This window comes from Rutidosis leptorrhynchoides, chromosome 10 (assembly GCF_046630445.1).
Source record: "Rutidosis leptorrhynchoides isolate AG116_Rl617_1_P2 chromosome 10, CSIRO_AGI_Rlap_v1, whole genome shotgun sequence".
In the NCBI taxonomy this organism is placed as follows: domain Eukaryota; kingdom Viridiplantae; phylum Streptophyta; class Magnoliopsida; order Asterales; family Asteraceae; genus Rutidosis; species Rutidosis leptorrhynchoides.
Window position 1 is genome coordinate 17,130,569 of NC_092342.1, and position 21,314 is coordinate 17,151,882.

At 37.1% G+C, this 21,314-nt stretch overlaps 1 pseudogene; it reads left to right on the plus strand.

Annotated features, from left to right (window-relative positions):
- The first annotated feature begins 9,792 nt into the window (after window positions 1–9,792).
- On the plus strand, window positions 9,793–16,922 carry LOC139870063 (uncharacterized; annotated as a pseudogene).
- The last annotated feature ends 4,392 nt before the right edge of the window (window positions 16,923–21,314 follow it).

Sequence of the window (21,314 nt, forward strand, 5' to 3'; positions counted from 1 at the left end):
CATGATTATTTGGGAACTTGCAGGTTTCAATTCGCTTCGAGTTTGACTGTGACGATTCATCAGAAGGCAATTTCTTTTCGTTTCCGGAATTGTTATCACTAAGGTCGTTAATATTGAAGTTGTTGTTTGGAGGTTTTCGTGACTCATAGCCTTCAAATATTTGATTACCATCCATGAGAGATTCTTCGTCCGAAGCGTAATCATCAGATAGTACCTCATCATCCCATACAGATGATTCATTATCCATGGAATTAAATTCAATCGTAGGGTCGTTATTTTCATAAACAAATGCATACGTTGATATCGACCTTTGGTTGATAAGGGCACGTCCGTTGATAGGTTCAAGCGAGCTAGTTAAGATGAGGACCTTGCCCGAGGAGAGATCTTGTGACCCTTTCTCATCGATAGAACAATTTTGTAGGTCGATTATTTCACCCCAATTTTTAGCGATATCTTTGAAGGTAGATTCAAACCAGCACGAGATTGGGACCCCTTTGATATCGACCCAAACTAAACGCCCAGGATAGGAGTAATCATCAGGATCCCAAGGTTGGATATCTTCGAACCAATTCCACAGAGGGTTCTTATTTTCATTTAATTCGCTAATGTTTAGTACGTCAAGAGCCAATCTTTTATCCCCAAAAATAAGCATGACATCACGACCACCTAAGTATTTGGGTTCAAATCCAATAAGGTTTTCCGATTTGCAAATTTCATCGAAATATGCAAGATGATCAATATTTTTTATCACTCCGACAAGAGCATGACCAAGTAAATCGTTGAGCTTTTCATCTTGAATTACGTTAATTTCTATAGATTTAAGACTGTTACTTGAGATACCTGAGCTTTTGGCAGGTTCGGTATGGGCATGAGGAGCAGAAACATCGGAAAATTTGCGTTCGTCTGTGAGTTTGTTTGTTGATGGGGGAATGTGTTAGCTAGGTCTGTTCACAGTAGGTTTAGGATTAGACTCATTCTGCTTGTTCCTGTCATGTGCTCTGAATACTACAAGATACATACCATCAGCATCAATCATGCTGAGTTTCCTCACCATTGAATCGACAAGGTGTTCCGGTATGTTCCTATATCGAACGAATCCAAAACGTTTACCATTTTTTAGCGTCTTTTTTGGGATGTACACTTCGGTGATATCCCCATAATGTTTGAAAAGACCCCATAACTTCATAGAATTCCAAGAGTCAGGAAAATTGAAAAAGAGGAATGATGTGATGTTTTTAGGATCAAGTTTGTCACGAGGATGAAGGCTGGCACTAGAACCAAAGTTCTTGATCAGGTTTTTTGCGTGTTCATGAGATTTGAATCGTTGATAGATGGGGTTTGATGACATGTTGAATCTGGCGGCGGTTGGTATTTTTGGGTTTCTGATAGATTGATTGAGATCAGGGAAATCATCTAATTTTGGAGCTTGATTATTCAACGATTGAGCAGGTTGTTTAGTTTTATTCCGATTGACTTCAACCCAAATACCAACATTGTCCGGTTGGTATTTGATGTGATTGATTGTGTTAGGTTGAGAATGTATCGACTTTTTGGATGATGAAGGGCGTGGTGTAAAAGGTGAGATTGGTATTGAGAACATGATGATTGTAGAGAACTAAAAATAAAATCGCTAATTGATGCAGTAATGAGATTAACACAATGATTTTTTTTTTTTTTTTGAAGATGTTTTTCTTTGAGACAAATGAACAAACAGGTTGTGTGCAATAACAATAAGAAGAAAAAAGATGATGATCAAAAGGGTGACTACCAGTTAACAAATGCAGATTGGATGAAAAGACAAGAGATGAAATTAAGAACAAGAAGAAAGGTGAAGATATCACCGGAAAAAGAAAGGAAATATAGACGTTACCGGTGAAATTGAGCCGTTATCGGTGAACATGGTGAGAGCTTTCTGCTCAACTTTATCTCTCCTATGTTATTGTAAATTTGTATTGCAATAAATAGTATTTGGAAATTTGAAATTAACTTTCCCATTCTACTACCTTTATCTTTACTACCTAGGCCTCTAGAATTCCATGAAGCTATTTTCATGTTTGTTTTTGATAGATAATTTTTCATTACCATCGAACATCCCCCCTATAAAGTTACCAAACACATCATCCTTTTTATCTTTAGTTGTTTTTTTTAGGGTTTAGCATCTTACCTTCAACCCTAACAGGTTTGCGAGGCATCTCTTCTTCATGATTGTCAACCCTTTGATCTACAACACCACGTGATTCCATCTCCAGTTCCAATTCCTCATTCAAGTCACTCAATTTGTTCTTTTTCCTGTTGTGATTCTTACTAGGACCACGATGAACAGAAGCACCTTCTCTATTATTTTGAATCTTAGACTTTTGAGCATTCTTCTTATACAGAGCACAAGCTGATCTGCAGTCTAAAGTGGGACAGAGATGTTTATCTGGTTTTTTATGGGAATGTCTTGCAGAATGAAAATAAGACGTTTCGTACGTTATCTCTACATCGAAATTGGACTCCTTCTGCACAGGCCCATGAGACTTTTGATTTTGTAATGGGCTTGGGCCTGGTGTATTACCAGCCAAGTTTTGATTGGTCAAGTGAGAAGTTATAGGGCCTAACAGTTGTATCGACAGTATATGGTGTCACTTTCTCTTTAGGTTTATTTTATGCTGCCTAAAATGTACTTTCAAGATTCTTCTTCAGCTTATCAGATCTGTTTTTATCAAAGAGAACATTAGCTTGCAACTTTATAGGTTCAGTCAGTGCCTTTTTCACCAAAACTGTCCAAAGCACAATTAATAACGTTATACGTCCTCTTTAAATAAAACCAGTGTTCCTAGTTTTAATTCACTTCAAAACTAGTCGTTACTTTACTTCAATCTTTCTCTCCTGTTCTCCACTTTACTTCAAAAAAAGCTTCAATGGCAACATCCATCGAATCCACATCTCAAGATCCCTTTTTTAAGGTCTGTTTTCAATCAGAGTTCGCATCTTTTTCCCTTTTAAACTACCCCGTCAATTATGATCTGTCTAAGAAACGGGAATCGAGTAGTATCGTGGGTCTGTCTCCGATGACTAGTCCGGTTTCAGATACGCAATTTTGGAGTGTTTTCGAAATCGGATTGATTCACTGCTTGAAAACTAGAAAGATTAATCTTTGGTAAGTGGGGTTGGATTGAATTTTGTTGATTTGGTACTAATTTAGTTTTTAGGGTTTTGAAAATTGGGGAATTTTTTCTTGTTTTAGAGTCATGAAGGGCTGAATCGGGTACTAATTTTGTTGATTTGGTGTTGGAGATATGGAGAACTTTAAACAATTAGAGGGAAGATTCCAGGAAACTCACACGAAGCTTCCACGAAGCTTCCACGAAGTTGTTAGGAAACTCACATATAGCTTCCACGAAGTTGTTAGGAAACTCACATGTAGCTTTCACGAAGTTGTGAGGAAATTCACATGTAGCTTCCATGAAGCTGTCAGGAAACTCACATGAAGCTTCAAGGAATTGTTTTTAGCTTACTCCTTAAACCATTCTATAAATAGACCCTCTTGTAACTCATTGTAAACACACCACAAATATTCAGTAAATACATTCTCTAGTTGGTCCGTGGACTAAAGCAATCACAACGATTGCATATAACCACGTTATCTCTTGTGTCGATTTACATTTCTTGCATTTATAATCTTTCGTTCATTAAGTGGATTAGTAATCTTGTAGAATTACTATCGGTGAGTGATCTTGTTGAATCACTTGCATTGTTTTGGGTCCTAATATCCTTACAACTGGTATCAGAGCAGAAGGTTTCGTTAAGGGAACGATGGCGGAAGACGGGAAGTTTAGAATCGACCGATTCGATGAGAGAGACTTTGGCTTTTGAAAGATGCAAATTGAAGATTACTTATATCAAAAGAAGCTACATCAACCTCTGTTAGAGACCAATCCCAAAAGCATGAGCGATGCCGATTGGACGCTTTTGGATCGTCAAGCTTTGGGCGCTATTCGTCTTTCACTTGCTACGAACGTTGCATACAACGTTGTGAATGAGAAGAAGACGTTTGCTTTCTTGAAAGCACTCTCTAACATGTAAGAGAAACCTACCGCTTCTAATAAGGTATTTCTCATGCGTCAATTGTTCAATACAAAGATGAAGGAAGGTACGAGTGCAACGGATCATATCAATGAATTTAATAATATCGTTTCAAGGCTTGAATCGGTAGAGATTAAGTTTGATGATGAACTTAAAGCACTAATCTTGCTTTCATCATTACCGGAAAGTTGGTCGGGTACGGTTACCGCGGTTAGTAGCTCTACGGGAACTACTAAGCTAGCGTTCGAAGGAATAAGGGATTTGATTCTAGGTGAAGATACTCGTAGGAGAAACTCGGGGGAATCAACATCCGGTTCTTTGTTAAGTACTGACAACCGTGGTAGGAAATTTGAACGCGGTGAAAAAAGGGTAGAAATAAGTCTAAGAAGAGGTATCCATCGAAAAATAGAAGTGAAGCTGTTTGTTGGGGTTGCAATCAAAAAGGGCACTTTCAAAGGAATTGTAAAAATGGTCCGGCGAAAGGTGTGAACTTGACCGCAGATGAAAGTGATGATGTACTTTTGTGTAGTGTTGAAAATTCTATGGAGTCTTGAATTTTGGATTCGGGAGCTTCGTTTCATGTTACTCATGTCAAAATCATGATAAAGAATTTTCGATCATATCAAGGCAAGGTGAGATTGGCCCACAATAAACAACTCAATATAGAGGGCATTGGAGATGTTGTATTGAAGACTACTCTTGGCTCTAATTGGACCTTGAAAAACGTAAGGTACATTCCTAAATTAAAAAGGAAACTTATTTCGGTTGGCCAATTAGATGATGAAGGTAACGCAGTTACTTTTGAAAACCGCCAATGGAAGGTGGTTAAGGGTAGTTGTGTAGTGGCTCGTGGACATAAAAGGGGAACTCTTTATATGGTTGAAGTGTTTGATGAAGACACGGTGGTTGCTACAGTTAATGTTGAGTCCGAATCAACTCTATGGCACCGAAGACTCTGGCATATGAGTGAGAAGGGTAAGAAGATGCTTGTTTCGAGTGGGAGAATTCCGGATTTGAAAAAGGTAGAACTTAGATTTTGCGAACCATGTGTATATGGGAAGCAAAAGAAGGTGACTTTTGGGAAATCAGGGAATGCACCTAAGTTGGAGAAATTGGAGCTCGTTCATACGGATGTGTTTGGTTCAACCAATGTAGAATCACATGGAGGTTCTCGCTATTATGTCACCTTCATTGACGACTCCACTCGAAAGGTATGGGTTTATTTTCTTAAAGCTAAATCTGATGTATTTAATACATTTGTGAAGTGGAAAGCTATGGTAGAAAATGAGACTAACTTGAAGGTCAAGTGCTTGAAGTCGGATAATTGAGGTGAATATGGTAGTCTTGAGTTTAAAGACCATTGTGCAAAGTTCGGTATTAGAATGTTGAAAACGGTACCGGAGACACCGCAACACAATGGGGTTGCCGAACGTATGAATCGTAACGTTAAATGAAAGGGCAAAGAGTATGAGACTACATGCCGGTTTGACTAAAATGTTTTGGGCGGATGCGGTTAACACGGCGGCTTATTTGATAAATAGGGGACCCTCAACACCTTTGAATTTCCGAATTCCCGAGGAAGAATGGCATGGTAAGAAGGTGAGTTATGGTCACCTTAAGATCTTTGGGTGTAATGCTTATGTGAAGACCAAAGATGCGGATAGAGACAAGCTTGAAGCTAAGTCAAAGAAGTGTACTTTCATAGGTTACGGGTCGGATAAAATGGGTTATCGTTGTTGGGATAACGAGGCTAGATAAGTGATTCGTTCTCGTGATGTTACCTTTGATGAAGATTCGGTTTATGGCAAACCGGAAATGGGGAGTCCTAAACCGGGTCATGTTACTTTTAACGATGTTTCTGTTGATGATATTACAGGTTCTAGTGGGAGTACGGGAAACAATGAATTACCAACAAATGGTGAGGCATCGGAAAATGCTAATGATGGGGATGGTTCGGAAAGCGGTGATGATTTCGAACGTAGTGTGAATTCTAGTGATGAGGAGGACACAATTGAAACCGGTCCAACCATTTTGGTTACTCCTACACTAAGACGCTCGACTAGAGTGCCCAAACCTAATGCTAGGTATTCTCCATCAGCGAACTACTTACTCTATACCGAGAATGGTGAACCCGAAAGTTACTTTGAGGCAAGAAAGACAAAAGAATCCATACAATGGGAGCTTGCCATGAAAGAAGAGATGGGGTCACTTGAGAAGAATAAAACTTGGTCACTAGTGAAGTTACCTCATGATAAAAGGGCGTTGCAAAGTAAATGGGTGTATCGAATCAAGAATGAGTTGGATGGCAAGAAAAGGTACAAGGCTCGTTTGGTAGTCAAAGGCTTTCAACAAAAGGAAGGGGTTGACTACAAAGAGAAATTTTCACCAGTAGTTAAAATGACTACTATCTGTTTGGTACTTTCTATGGTTGCATCCGAAGACTTACATCTAGAGCAACTAGATGTGAAGGCCGCATTCTTGCATGGTGATCTTGTTGAAGAGATCTACATGAGGCAACCCGAGGGCTTTGAGGTAAAGGGTAAAGAGAAATGGGTTTGTAAGCTAAAGAAAAGTTTGTATGGATTAAAGCAAGCACCTCGGCAATGGTACTTGAAGTTTGATAATTTTATGAAGAAGATTGGTTTCTTAAGATGTGAAGCGGATCACTGTTGCTACTTGAAGAAACTCAAGTCTTCTTATATAATCTTATTGTTGTATGTTGATGACATGTTACTTGCAGGTTCCAACATGTCCGAAATTAACAAGTTGAAGGTATTACTTTCCCGTGAATTCGAGATGAAAGATCTTGGTGGTGCTAGGCAAATACTTGGCATGAGTATTGTGCGTGATCGAGTGAAAGGTACTCTATACTTGTCTCAATCCAAATATATTGAGAAAGTAGTAGAGAGGTTTAATATGGAGAATTCAAAGGCTCGTTCTATGCCTTTGGGTATCACGATTAAGTTATCGAAAAGTCAATCACCAAAGATGGTAAAAGACAAAACAGATATGGAAAAGGTTCCATATGCATCGGCCGTGGGTAGTATTATGTATGCCATGGTTTGTACAAGACCCGATATTGCTCAAGCAGTGGGAGTTGTAAGTCGTTATATGTCTAATCCCGGGAAAGAGCATTGGGAAGCGGTCAAATGGTTGCTTCGTTATTTGAAAGGTACTTCTAATATGGGATTGTGTTTCTCCAAAAACAATCTCATACTTAGGGGTTATGCGGATGCTGATTTAGGTGGATGTGATGATTCTGGGAAAAGCACTACGGGTTATGTTTTCACAATAGGGAAGACAGCGGTTAGTTGGATGTCTCGACTACAAAAGAGTGTTGCTTTATCAACCACCGAAGCTGAATATATGGCTATTGCAGAAGCTTCTAAAGAGCTTGTTTGGTTGAAAAACTTCTTAGGTGAGTTGGGTAAAAGACAAGACTATTGCGTCTTGAATTGTGATAATCAAATTGCGGTTCATCTTGGGAAGAATCCGGTGTTTCATAGTCGTACGAAACACATCAAGATAAGGTATCATTTTATTCGACAACATATAAATGATGGTACTTTATTATTGGAGAAAATCCTTGGTACTAAGAATCCTACTGATATGTTTACTAAGGTTGTTACGACAGAGAAATTGAGGTATTACATTACCTCAATCGGTCTTCTAATGAATTGATGAGAGAAGACCCCAACTAGAGAATTAGAGAGTTAATGTTTTAATTCTAACAAGTAGTGTTGAAGACCTTGTATCGAAAGTCTACTCATCCGAAGTATGTGTTGAGTGTGCGTGTCCCAAATGGAGTTTGGCGGTATAATGATGGTTTAACGTTCTTGGTTAGATCGTTGATATTTTGGGTTGACGAAGGTTGGGTTTGTTCAAAGTCTCCAAGTGGGAGATTGTTGGAGATATGGAGAACTTTAAACAATTAGAGGGAAGATTCCAGGAAACTCACACGAAGCTTCCACGAAGTTGTTAGGAAACTCACATGTAGCTTCCACGAAGTTGTGAGGAAATTCACATGTAGCTTCCATGAAGCTGTCAGAAAACTCACATGAAGCTTCAAGGAATTGTTTTTAGCTTACTCCTTAAACCATTCTATAAATAGACCCTCTTGTAACTCATTGTAAACACACCACAAATATTCAGTAAATACATTCTCTAGTTGGTCCGTGGACTAAAGCAATCACAACGATTGCATATAACCACGTTATCTCTTGTGTCGATTTACATTTCTTGCATTTATAATCTTTCGTTCATTAAGTGGGTTAGTAATCTTGTAGAATTACTATCGGTGAGTGATCTTGTTGAATCACTTGCGTTGTTTTGGGTCCTAATATCCTTATATTTGGTACTAATTTTGTATAATAACTAAGGAGTTGTAGAATCAGTTACAGCCGCAAGTTTTGAAATAGATGATGAACAATTAACAACATTAATTTGCACGACAGCAGAAGGTGTAGCAGTCAAAGAACAATTTGAGACCACAAAACGGTTAGTAGAATTTAATAAATTCTGATCAAAAGAATCGAACAAGATCCGAATTCACCGTGCGTGCGTGCATCAGAAATCTTGGACACCCAAACATTGTTCAACGTGCGTGCATCATGTGAATCATCCTGTAAAACCACATCCACGGAGTCATGAACATGTCTAGAACTAGAAGACCTAACGAAAGCATACAAGGAGCAAACATTACCCAAATTCACCGTAGTTTTAGCAACCGAAAGAACCTCCCCAAATAAACTACCAACAACCGTAGCATTCACCGAAGACGCAAACATCACTAGAATGCCAAGAATCTCAAGCCAATCATACCGAAAATAGGAATTGGCAGGCGGCTCAAAAGGTGAAACGCCCACAAAATCAGAAGAACAAGCATTAATCAAGTTATTAAAGCTAACCAAGTCCACACAATACCCCAAATTTTGAAATATTAGAAACTTAAACACTAGACGAGATTAAGAAACTAGAAACCTTTTAACCCTTTGAGTGTGCAAAAAAATCCAAAAATAAATACTACTACCCCACAATTTAGAGCCGTTAGACCCTAGAACCCAAGGTCCAAAACACAAGTACGTACGTTATACTTCCTCTTTTACTCCGTACATAAGGCTGATTGTAACGGGGTAAGTGACCCCGTCACTTGCCTTGTTGGACACAAAGAGACGCCATTTTGGCTGTAACGGATGTCACTTTGGTGTCACTTTGTGGCGTCGGGGAGAAAGAGACGGGGTAAGTGACACTCGTTTCTTGTTTTTTTAATTAATTTAAAAATATTCTTTTTATCCCCTTTTAATACTCAACCCAATTATATTTTTACACATCATCATAATACTCCTAACTAACACAAAAAAGAAACACCACCACTACTTCACCCAAAAAAGAAACACGTCATATTCATCCAAAAAATACAAAAAGGCAAGTGACACCACAAGTAACACCACTACCCGTTACAAATAGTTTAAAACAAATGTTCTCAGTTTTTGATTCATTTTAAAACTAGCCGTTACTTTACTTCAATCTTTCTCTCCTGTACTCCACTTTACTTCAAAAAAAAGCTTCAATGGCAATTGGCAACATCCATCGAATCACCATCTCAAGATCCCCTTTTTAAGGTATGCTTTTAATCAAAGTTTGCATCTTTTTTCTTTTTAAACCAACCCGTTAATTTTGATGTGTCTAAAAGCAGGAATCGAGTAGTATGTGGGTTTGTCTCTGATGACTAGTCCGGTTTCAGAAAAGCAATATTGGAGTGTTCTTCGGAATTGGATTGATTCACTGCTTGAAAACTAGAAAGATTAATCTTTGGTAAGTGGGGTTGGATTGAATTTTGTTGATTTGGTACTAATTTGGTTTTTAGGGTTTTGAAAATTGGGGAATTTTTTCTTGTTTTAGAGTCATGAAGGGCTGAATCGGGCGAAACGATTGAAGGAAGATTTATTGCTTTTGTTAAAGGGATTTGATTCTGTTTCTAGCTCACTATCTCAGCTTTCTAATAATCTTGATAATGCACTTCAGGTAGCTTACTCAATTTTTGTAATTTTTTTGTTTTTATTTTTATAATTAACCATTATTATTACTAAGAAAACGAGTCTGATTTATTGTTTATTTGTTGGAAGCTTCGACGAGCCCAACACACCCACTATAGAGGATCTAGACTATACAAGACTCACTACACAAACACTTTGGCGTTGTTTAGCCTTTAATTTTATAAATCCTTAGTGCACAATGTACTTAGGCGACAGTGTCGACCATATATCTTTAGGCGGTATAACCGACCATGTATTACTTAGGCGGCAGAGCCGACCATATAATAAGAACAACAAAAGTGCACTAAGAACTTAAACACAAACTAAGGCTTGATCGGGAAACTTAACAAAAACACTTATATTAAATTACAATTACAATATTACTTACAAGTTTTATCTTCTCTACTTTCGCTAACTCACACTCTTCTTCTCTTCTTCACAACTCACTTCTTATTTCACTCTCACAACTTCACACAACACAAATGAAATCTCCTCCCATATTTATACTACTCCATGGAACATTCTAGAACCTAGATATTTCCATAGATATATAAATATCTAGATATTTCTACAACCTACAAATATCTAGATTTTTCTTTTACATTTCAATTTCTAGATTTTTCTCTCATATTCTAATATCTAGATATTTTCTTATACATATTAATATCTAGATATTTTACCCATATACATTTACTAATTCCATATTATTCTAAATTTGCATTGTATTTTAACACTCCCCCTCAATGCAAATTTCCTTCCAACGATGTCTTGCAGACCATTCCAAGTGCTTCTCTGAATTTTTCAAACTTTGATTTACTTAGGCTCTTGGTGAATATATCTGCAACCTGTTCATCTGTCTTTGTTGGCACCATCTTGATTTTTCCTTCAAGGACCTTCTCACGAACATAGTGATAGTGCACTTCTATATGTTTTGTTCTTGCATGGAAGACTGGATTTTCTGCTAGTCGTATAGCTGATAGGTTATCGCAAAAAAGATTTACTTGATAATCTGTTGATTGATGAAGATCTTCCATTAGTTGTTTCAACCATGTAATTTCTTGTGTTGCTGATGATGCCGATCGATATTCTGCTTCAGTGCTTGATAAGGATACAGTTGGTTGTCTCTTGCTGCACCATGATATTACTCCCGATCCAAGACTAAACATGTATCCAGTTGTTGACCGTCGTGTATCATAGTCTCCAGCGTAATCAGCGTCACAATATCCAGTCACCCGACATTCTTTTGTTCTCTTATATAAAATACCAAAGTTAATAGTGCCTTTAACATACCTTAAGATGCGTCGTACATCATCAAGGTGAGGCTTCTTCGGATTGCTCATGTATCGACTTACCACTCCAACTGCATAAGATATGTCTGGCCGGCTTAGTGTGAGATAAATAAGACTTCCGACCATCTTTCGATACATGGTAACATCTTGAAGACTTTTTCCTTCATCTGCTCGTAGTTTTGTATTCGGATCCATCGGAGTTGAGATAGGTTTGCAATTAAGCATTCCGTACTTTTGTAAAAGATCTCGCGCATATTTCTGTTGTCCCAGAAATAATCCTTCTCTTTTCTGCTCTATTTCGAGTCCAAGAAAATGTTTGAGTTCTCCAAGCTCCTTCATATGAAATCTGATAGAAAGATTCTCCCTTGTTCTTTGAATCTCCTCATAATGATCTCCCGTGATGATTAAATCATCCACATATACTAGCACTATGGCTAGTTTTCCTTGATCATGTTTCACAAATAAACTAGAGTCTGAAGGAGCAACTGTGAAACCACTTTGTACCAAAAACTCGCCAATCTTCCCGTACCAAGCTCTTGGAGCCTGCTTCAAGCCGTATAGTGCTTTCTTTAATTTGCAGACATGGTCAGGATGGAACTTGTTCTTAAAGCCTCTTGGTTGTTCCATATAAATGTCTTTGTCAAGTTCTCCATGTAAGAAAGCGTTCTTGACATCCATCTGCCACAGCTTCCAAGATTTGCTGGCGGCTAAAGCTAGTAGAGCTCGAATTGTTGTGATCTTCGCTACTGGACTAAATGTTTCTTCATAATTCAGCCCATATCGTTGAGAAAAACCTCGAGCAGTAAGTCGAGCTTTATACCTTTCAATGGAGCCATCTGATCGAGTCTTCACCTTGTAAACCCACTTACAAGATATTGGTTTCACATCTTTTGGTTTTGGAACTAAATTCCATGTCTAATTTTCTGTTAGTGCATTAATTTCTTCTTCCATTGCTTTCCGCCATTCTTGACTTTGTGCTGCTTCTTCATAAGTGGAAAGCTCAATATGTATTAATTCATCCACATGAGCAGCATTGGCATACCTCGGATTAGGTTGCCTCGGCCTTGTTGATCTCCGTAATTCTTGCACATGCTCCTCGGCATCCATTTGGCTTGGACGAACCTCTTCGAATGTAGATTGATGTACCCCAATTTTCCATGGACTCGTTTCCTTAGAGTACGATCCATCTCCTTCTTTAATTGGATCCGATATGTGCTCTATATGTTCTTCTTTCTCTTCTGGAACTTCTTCTAATCCATGAGATTCTGGAAGCTCTATCTTTTGAGGTGACCACCATGAAGAGGCTTCATCAAATACCACATTTCTTGAAGTATGACACTTCCCAGTATTTGGATCACAACATCTCCATCCTTTTCTTGATTCATCATAACCGACAAAAATGCACCGAATTGCCTTCTTATCAAATTTGCTTCGGAGATGATCTGGCACGAAGACGTAGCATACACATCCAAAAACCTTGAAATGGTTGACGGTTGGCTTGATCTTCCATAATCTTTCATATGGTGAAATATATCCCAACTTTGTTTGTGGGAGTCTGTTAATCACGTATGAAGCCGTCCTCATACATTCGGCCCAAAATCTTCCTGGTACATTCTTACCATGAAGCATACTTCGACAAGTTTCGGCAAGGTGACGATTCTTGCATTCCGCCACTCCATTCTGTTGTGGAGTATTGGGGCAAGTCAATTGCCTTCTGATCTTGTGCTTCTCAAGATAGATATTGAACTCGGTTGATAAATATTCTCCTCCATTATCTGTGCATAAGCACCTAATCTTATTATTGAGCTCACTTTCTACCTTGTTCTTGAACTCTTTAAACTTCTGAAAAGTCTCCGACTTTTCCTTCATGAAGTAAACCCACACATACCTTGAGAAGTCATCAATGAATGTCACCATATACTTCATTCCTCCAAGTGATGTTTGTTTCACTGGGCCAAAGACGTCTGAGTGTATGAGCTCTAGTGGTGTCTTGGACTGATGTTGTGACTCCTTGAATGGCAATTGGTGAGCTTTTCCAAATTGACATCCAACACATATTGTATATGTTCGGATATCAATTTGAGGAAGTCCATTTACTATGTGTTTCACCATCATCTCCTTTAACTTGTTGTAGCCCACATGTCCAAGACGTTCATGCCAAAGATCAGCCGTCTCATTCTTTCGAGTCTTATCCACATATGCTGTTTCAGTAGATAGTACATAGACCGACTCTATTCTTCTTCCTTGCATAATTGGATTGCCAACCACCTTCACTCTCTTGAATACGGACACATCTTCTGGTCCAAAGAGCACATAGTTTCCTTCTGCTGTCAATTGTGGTACTGACAGTAAATTCTTCTTTAGGCCAGGGACAAGATACACCTTCTCGAGTTGGAGCTTTTGAGAGTCGCCTTCATTTGGAATTATTGTCTTTCCAATGTGAGAAATAGACAACCTTGAATTATTGGCTGTCAACACGACTCTCTTTCCTTTGTAATCCTCCATTTCTTGCAGCTTTGTCCCATCATTGGTCATATGATTTGAGCACCCAGAATCGATGATCCAATCATCTTTGTAGTTTATTTTTGATTTTAAAGTTGTTGTAAGAGCTTGATCATCTATGTCAGCTTCAACAGAAAGTCCAGCTTCTGCATCCCATGTTTTCTCATTAATGGTTGCTTCGAATGTGACCTCTTTCTTCTCATCTCTTGCGGCGGCTACATTTCCTTCAAAAGTTCGCCTTCTGGGGAATCTACAATCTCGAGCAAAATGACCCTTCTTGCCACAATTGAAGCATTCACCATTCTTTCTCTTATCATTTTCCCCGTATTGTTGGCGATGATCTCTTCTTCCTTGTTGAGCTCCCCGAACTCCCCCTGAAGCGTTGCCTTTTGATTTTGGGTGACCCTTCCACCCATATGTCTTACTTTCTTTCATCGCCTCTTGTCTTCGAGATGTTGCTTTCTTTTTATTGGTGAAGAGTGCACCTTCTCCGTCTTTTATGGTTACTTCATTCATCTGCTTGGCTAATGCCTCTTGATTAGCCAACAAATTCTCCAGCTCTATTAATGATGGTTGAGTAGGCCATCCTCTCACAGCGGCTATAAATCCATTATACTCGGACCTTAAGCCATGGATGATAATTCTCTTCATTCTTGCATCACTCACTTTCTCTTCAGGAGCAAGTTGAGATATCTCACGGCAAATTGATTTCACCTTGGTGAAATACTGAGAAATAGACAGACTTCCTTGTGAGATACCCGCGAGCTCATTTTCCAAGAGCTGGAGGCATGCTTCATTCTTCTTTGAAAATAATTTTTCAAAAGTTTCCCAAGCTGCCTTTGGTGTTTTCTCGTCACGGATGTGCTCCAATAGATCCTCCTCGATTGTAGTCTTCAATATAAATAAAGCCTTCCCGGCCTTGATGTTCCATTTTCTCAAGGCTTCAGCATTTTCTTTCGGTGGAGGCGTTGTGTCACTGCCAGCAACTATTTCCCATAAATCTTGTCCTTGTAGGTAGGATTCTATGCAAGTCCACCAATAACCATAGTTGTGGTTATTGAGACTCTTGATTCCACTGCTCGTACTTGCAAGATTTGCCATCATGACGTCCAACGTCCAATAAGCTTGGTCCCTGACCGATGAGCTTTCACAGTTCCTAACTGTGCTCCGAAAGAATCTTCCTTAGAGCCTTGGTGAAAACAAGCCGATGTAAACGTCCAACGTTTACCGATTTCCTCCACTAGAAATGGTCCCAAACGACCCGCTCTGATACCAATTGTTGGAAGCTTCGACGAGCCCAACACACCCACTATAGAGGATCTAGACTATACAAGACTCACTACACCAACACTTTGGCGTTGTTTAGCCTTTAATTTTATAAATCCTTAGTGCACAATGTACTTAGGCGACAGTGTCGACCATATATCTTTAGGCGGTATAACCGACCATGTATTACTTAGGCGGCAGAGCCGACCATATAATAAGAACAACAAAAGTGCACTAAGAACTTAAACACAAACTAAGGCTTGATCGGGAAACTTAACAAAAACACTTATATTAAATTACAATTACAATATTACTTACAAGCTTTATCTTCTCTACTTTCGCTAACTCACACTCTTCTTCTCTTCTTCACAACTCACTTCTTATTTCACTCTCACAACTTCACACAACACAAATGAAATCTCCTCCCATATTTATACTACTCCATGGAACATTCTAGAACCTAGATATTTCCATGGATATATAAATATCTAGATATTTCTACAACCTACAAATATCTAGATTTTTCTTTTACATTTCAATTTCTAGATTTTTCTCTCATATTCTAATATCTAGATATTTTCTTATACATATTAATATCTAGATATTTTACCCATATACATTTACTAATTCCATATTATTCTAAATTTGCATTGTATTTTAACATTATTAACCTAAGTTTAAATTAATTGAATCTGGGCTTTTACAAGGAAAATGAAATCTGCTGTTTCTTTATTTTGTTTGAATATAAACTTGCACAAGCTATTTGGTATTTATATAGAAATTGGTTACAGAGTTGATCATCTACTTTTTTTTCATGGCTTATAAGAAAAAGGTTGACTTTAGTTGAGAAATTTCAAGACTTCCATGTATTTATTACAAAGAAGTTCCACCTTGGATATTTCATGTTATTTGTACAATTGTACAAGTACTTCATATGTTTAATGAATAATCCATTTAGTTATTATACAAAAAGACTCAGTCACAAAATAGGTATAACTGAATTCTGTTTGTTGACAAAATGTATGAGTTAATTATCAATGCCTGTTGAATCAGATTATTAGTAAGAACAGCTTATGACATACAGTAGTAAACAAGTACTTTCGATTGCCTTATTACTTTCTTCTTTTATTTCTTGCTTCTTTCATAAGTTCATCTATTTGTTTTTTAAACGAAATAAAAGGTGAACATTTCATTTTCATATAGGGGAGTTGTAATATGAAGTTAAAAGGTATGTTTCTAATTCAACAGGGGGCAAAAGATGTAGCTAGACCACTAACATTATCTGATGTTCTTCACAGCTCGTTACATCAAGCAAAAATAAATCAAAATTCATCAATTTAGGAACAAGCAAAGGAAGAATATGATCAGGGTTTAGATTATAACAAACGAGGGATGAAAAGAAAGCTGGATCCTGAAGAAATTTCTGATGAAAAATGTGATGAACCGAAAGAGTTTGGGAAGCACAATAGAGCCAAAAATGTAAGTAATTTGTTGTAATTAAAATTCTTGATTCTTGAAGACACATTTTATCTTTAAATTTTTTTTTCATGTTTTTTCTCTTTTTTTTTCCCTTATTTTTATTATATTCTAGATTGCTATTTCCATGGCGAAAAGAGCAGGATTTTTAGTTAGAGAAATGATATTTGAAGAAATCGGATCTTTGATTTATGCAAGAAAGATGTAGCATTCTTGAAGAAGAAGTCGGCTTGGGGATGGTTTTGTCAAAGGAGTTCTACCAAAAGAAGATGATGATCTGGTATGATACTGTAATGCATATACGTACCCTTGATAATAGTTGGCATTTTTGATAATTATAAAAAAAAAAAGTTTACAAAAACAATACTCAATCTCACGGAGTGATAATAAAAAGGGGTTGGCGAAGTTGGGTTAGATCTTGACCAAAAAACACCATCTTTTTGGTTCGTTGGTGGGTGTCGAATCCAACAAAATAAATCCTACTTTAAATATTTGTAGATAGCACGAGTAGGGTCGTTTCCACGGAGATTGGTTTAGATTATTTCTTTATTACCAAACAAAGTTAAAGGGGGGTTTTGAGTTTAGTTATACTACTAGCAATTTAGAAAAATAAAAGTACTAATTAAAAGTAATCAGTAAACAAGTGAAAGACAAATATATAGATTAAAAGTACGACCTAGTTAAAGATAAATCTAGTTATGAATCCTTGGTTTATCATTACACTAAACATTTCAGAGATTTACAAGTAAACTGGTTATGGCCATTAACAAGCTCTAATAACCTATCTCTTCTTAAATTGTCGATAAACAAAACAAGCTCTTTGATTATTTCCCTTATCAAACTAATCGGCCTTAAACAAGCTCTCAAGGCTTGATTGATGATAGCATTAGACTCAAAAGAGATTACCAGTTCTGATTGACAAACACATAAGCTCGGTTCATCTAAATCAAATTACTTATACCCTTAACAATAATTGAAAACTTGACCATAATCAACATTGTTAATTGCTACTTTCATTAGAACATTCAAGCAATTAAGGACTTAAACATCTAAATAGCAAATGATACTTTGACAATTAAAAAAAACACACAAACTGATTCAATTAATCAAAAGTAACCATGTTCAAGAAATAAAGCAGAGTATAAGCAAATACTCAAAAGTACTGAATTAGGGAAATTAACAAGTCTCAAAACCTAATTGGATTCATAAACATAGAAAATTCTTTAACTAGATAGTAAAAATAAATTAGCTACTCATGACTTTAGGAGAAAATCACAACTAACGAATGGTGAGCCTTTAATTGCGATGATCAGCGCCTCAACATGCAATAAATCGCAGCAGCAACAACATGCAATTGGGCATCGACTGTGATTTTTTTTTTTGTGTTCTTCTTCCACCGAATATAAGAGTCTGTTTATAAATCTTGTTGCTTCTCAATTTAACAACTAAGCCCTTGATCGTGTCCATCTCTCCACGTTCTCTAATTGATGCCAATAACTGAATCCACGATATGGGTATGCCACGATCTGGTGCAACGAACTCGGAAGAACCGTTCCTGAATTTTTTTGCCACTATGAATTTCACGTTTTCGTTTCTTTTCTTCTCTGGCCTTCTAAATATCATTTTCATATCTTCCTTTTGGGTTGGGCTGTTATCAGCTGGGCTTCTTTTCCAAAGGCTGATTCTTGATTGGGCCTAGCTACAATGGAAATTCTCGTGGACTTTTAAAGTCTCGATATTAATCCTCATAGTTATACCTACACCAAGATATAATTGTGAGGTATTTTCATTACTTGTAAACTGACTTTAATAACCAAACATGTACAAAGCCTAAATTGCCTCACTTAACATAAATACAATTATAATCCACCAATTAAAGCCAATGTTAAATATGAAACATGAAGGAATAAGAACAAATAATATGCATAATTTAAACTTATCATTCGTTAAATCTTTCGAATAAAAACAGCTTAGTAGGTATTTCATCTCATCTCAAACACATGCAATTTATTACTTATTATATATGACAAATATAAAGGGTTTCCTATCTTTTCAACTAGCTGCATCCTGAATGGTACCTGGATGAAGGAAGACACTCAAGTCAGACCGTAGCCGCAGCTAAATGGCCTACTCGCTCATTGTACCCTTTGAAATTAATATCATCCGTATCCGCCTGTATTTCATCTACAAGCGTTCCTTCGTATGGACCATGTTTCTCCAGATAAGTTCTTTTATAACCCGAAGCTCCTCCCCACTTCTTTATCCATTTCACCATATTCTGTTCATCTTTGAATTCTATTCTATCATCGCTCCTGAACGCATGCTCAATTTTTTCCTCAACGTTTATAAGTCGACTAGCCTCACTCATGAAGAAAGCACACTGTATCAAATCATCATCTGTATCATCTCATGTTTTGGTTCCTGATAGTTGTCTCAGTGCAACGAGAAAGGTCCAATACGAAACGTGACCACCATCAAAATATCCATTATCGTATCAAGAACCAAAATCTAAAGTTTTAGACTTTTTCGACACCCCGTCTGGTAATTCATACGTAGCAATGTCATCTACTACGAAATATACACCTTTAGAATTGACGAAACCCACGAGATAATGTCTTTTGGTTTTATTAATAACGTAGTCAGTAAACACCCTTTCTCAACGATGTTAATCCGTAGAAGTTGGTCACTATCTCAATTTATATCGATCGCCTAAATAGATTTAAACACTTTGTGTAATCATCGGTTAAAACTTGCCAATGATTACGCAAAGTTTTTAGATCTATTTAGAGTAATCGTAGACGAAAAAAAAAATAATGACCAACTTCTACGGATTAACATCGTTGAGAAGAGGTATTTATTAACAACATTATTAATAAATCCAAAAGACATTTACCTTGTGGGTTTCGTTAATTCTAAAGGAGTATATTTCGTAGTAGATGACATTGGTAGGTATAAATTACCAAACAGGGTGTCAGAAAACCCTAAAATTTTGGATTTTAGTTCTCGATATGATAATGGATATTTTGATGGTGGTCACATTTCGTATTGGACCTTTCTCGTTGCACTGAGACAACTATCAGTATCCAAAACAGGAGATGATACACATGATGATTTTATACAGTATGCTTTCGTCATGAGTGAGGCCATTCGACTTATAACGTTGAGGGCAAAATTGAGCATATGTTCAGGAGCGATGATAGAATAGAATTCAAAGATGAACAGAATATGTGGTGAAATGAATAAAGAAGTGGGAAGAGCTTCGGGTTATAAAAGAACTTATCTGGAGAAACATGGTCCAAACGAAGGAACGCTTGTAAATGAATAGAGGCGGATACGCATGGTATTAATTTCAAAGGGATGAGCGAGTGTACTATGTTCATCTTACATATATGGAAGATTAGAGAGATGCAGTACTTTTTTATCATCATTAATAGTCAAATGCAATTTAAACTTGTCCATTTTCGGATACCAGCGTTTTCATTTCTCCTATCATGTCTTTTGGATGGTAGTAACTCTTGTGCTTCTGTATTTTTTTCGTACTTTCGTTATGACTATTAAAAATAGATGGTTTTTTTAGGTGATAGAATTTGTGATAGTGATTGCTATGGTATTTTGTTTTAATTGGTGTTGTGATTGTGATAGTGATTTCTGGTTCTGAGTTTGGGAATTGGGACTGATTTCTGGTTCTCGTGAATTCACTTTTCCTTACAAATCCAGTTGTCTCCCTTTTTTTGGTTTTAGGATCGATAGTGTTTTGTAGACTTGCTTTCTTGTTCTTGAGGGATACAGTTTCACATGTTAAATTGTGCACTGATACAGGGATAAAATATGGGAGGTGGTGGTATTTCACTCATTTATTTGATAAATTCACATATATTATGCGTTGATGACTTGTACTATGTGCAATTTTGCACAAAATTGAGAACTAAGAGCAAAAGTGTAGAAATGGTCGTTGATGACTTGTACTATGTGCAATTTTGCACAAAATTGAGAACTAAGAGCAAAAGTGTAGAAATGGTTCAGTGTCTAATACAAAAGGCAAAAGTGTGGAAATGGTTCAGTGTCTAATTCATTATTTAATTATTTTTTATTCTTTTTAAATTATTATTATTATTTAATTCATTTAAAATCATTTTATTTATTATTTACGTAACAAAATATTGAAATATTTTTAAAGATTTTGGCCTAGTTTATTAAGAAAATTGACCCAATTTTTTTTACCCAACTTAAACCTAATTTATGCTTCGTATTTCAGTTGTCTTCCCCATCCTTCATCGTCACAATATTAATACAAACGAAAGATGTCTTCTCTTTCGTTCCTCAGTCTTGAATATCCGTACTTTGATATGTACAGGTGTGTACTTCTCACGTGGTTAGCTCAGGTGCACTGCACGTGCGTTGTTTCTTCCGCAAATTGCAATAAGGAGTTGAAGCTGTTAGCGTTAGTTAGTAATCTGTTGAGAATTGTCGTTGTAACAGAACGACCTCATGAGTAGATGCCTAGGGCTTGTAAAAATTTCCTCTCTAGTGGGATGGCAATGGATACCCGATCCAGTGGATATTCATCCGATCCACCCGATTATTCGTGGATATGGACGATTTAAATGGATATGGATATGGATATGGACGAAAAAATTTCATCCATGGATGAACCCGCTTCCATCCGAAATAACTAAAT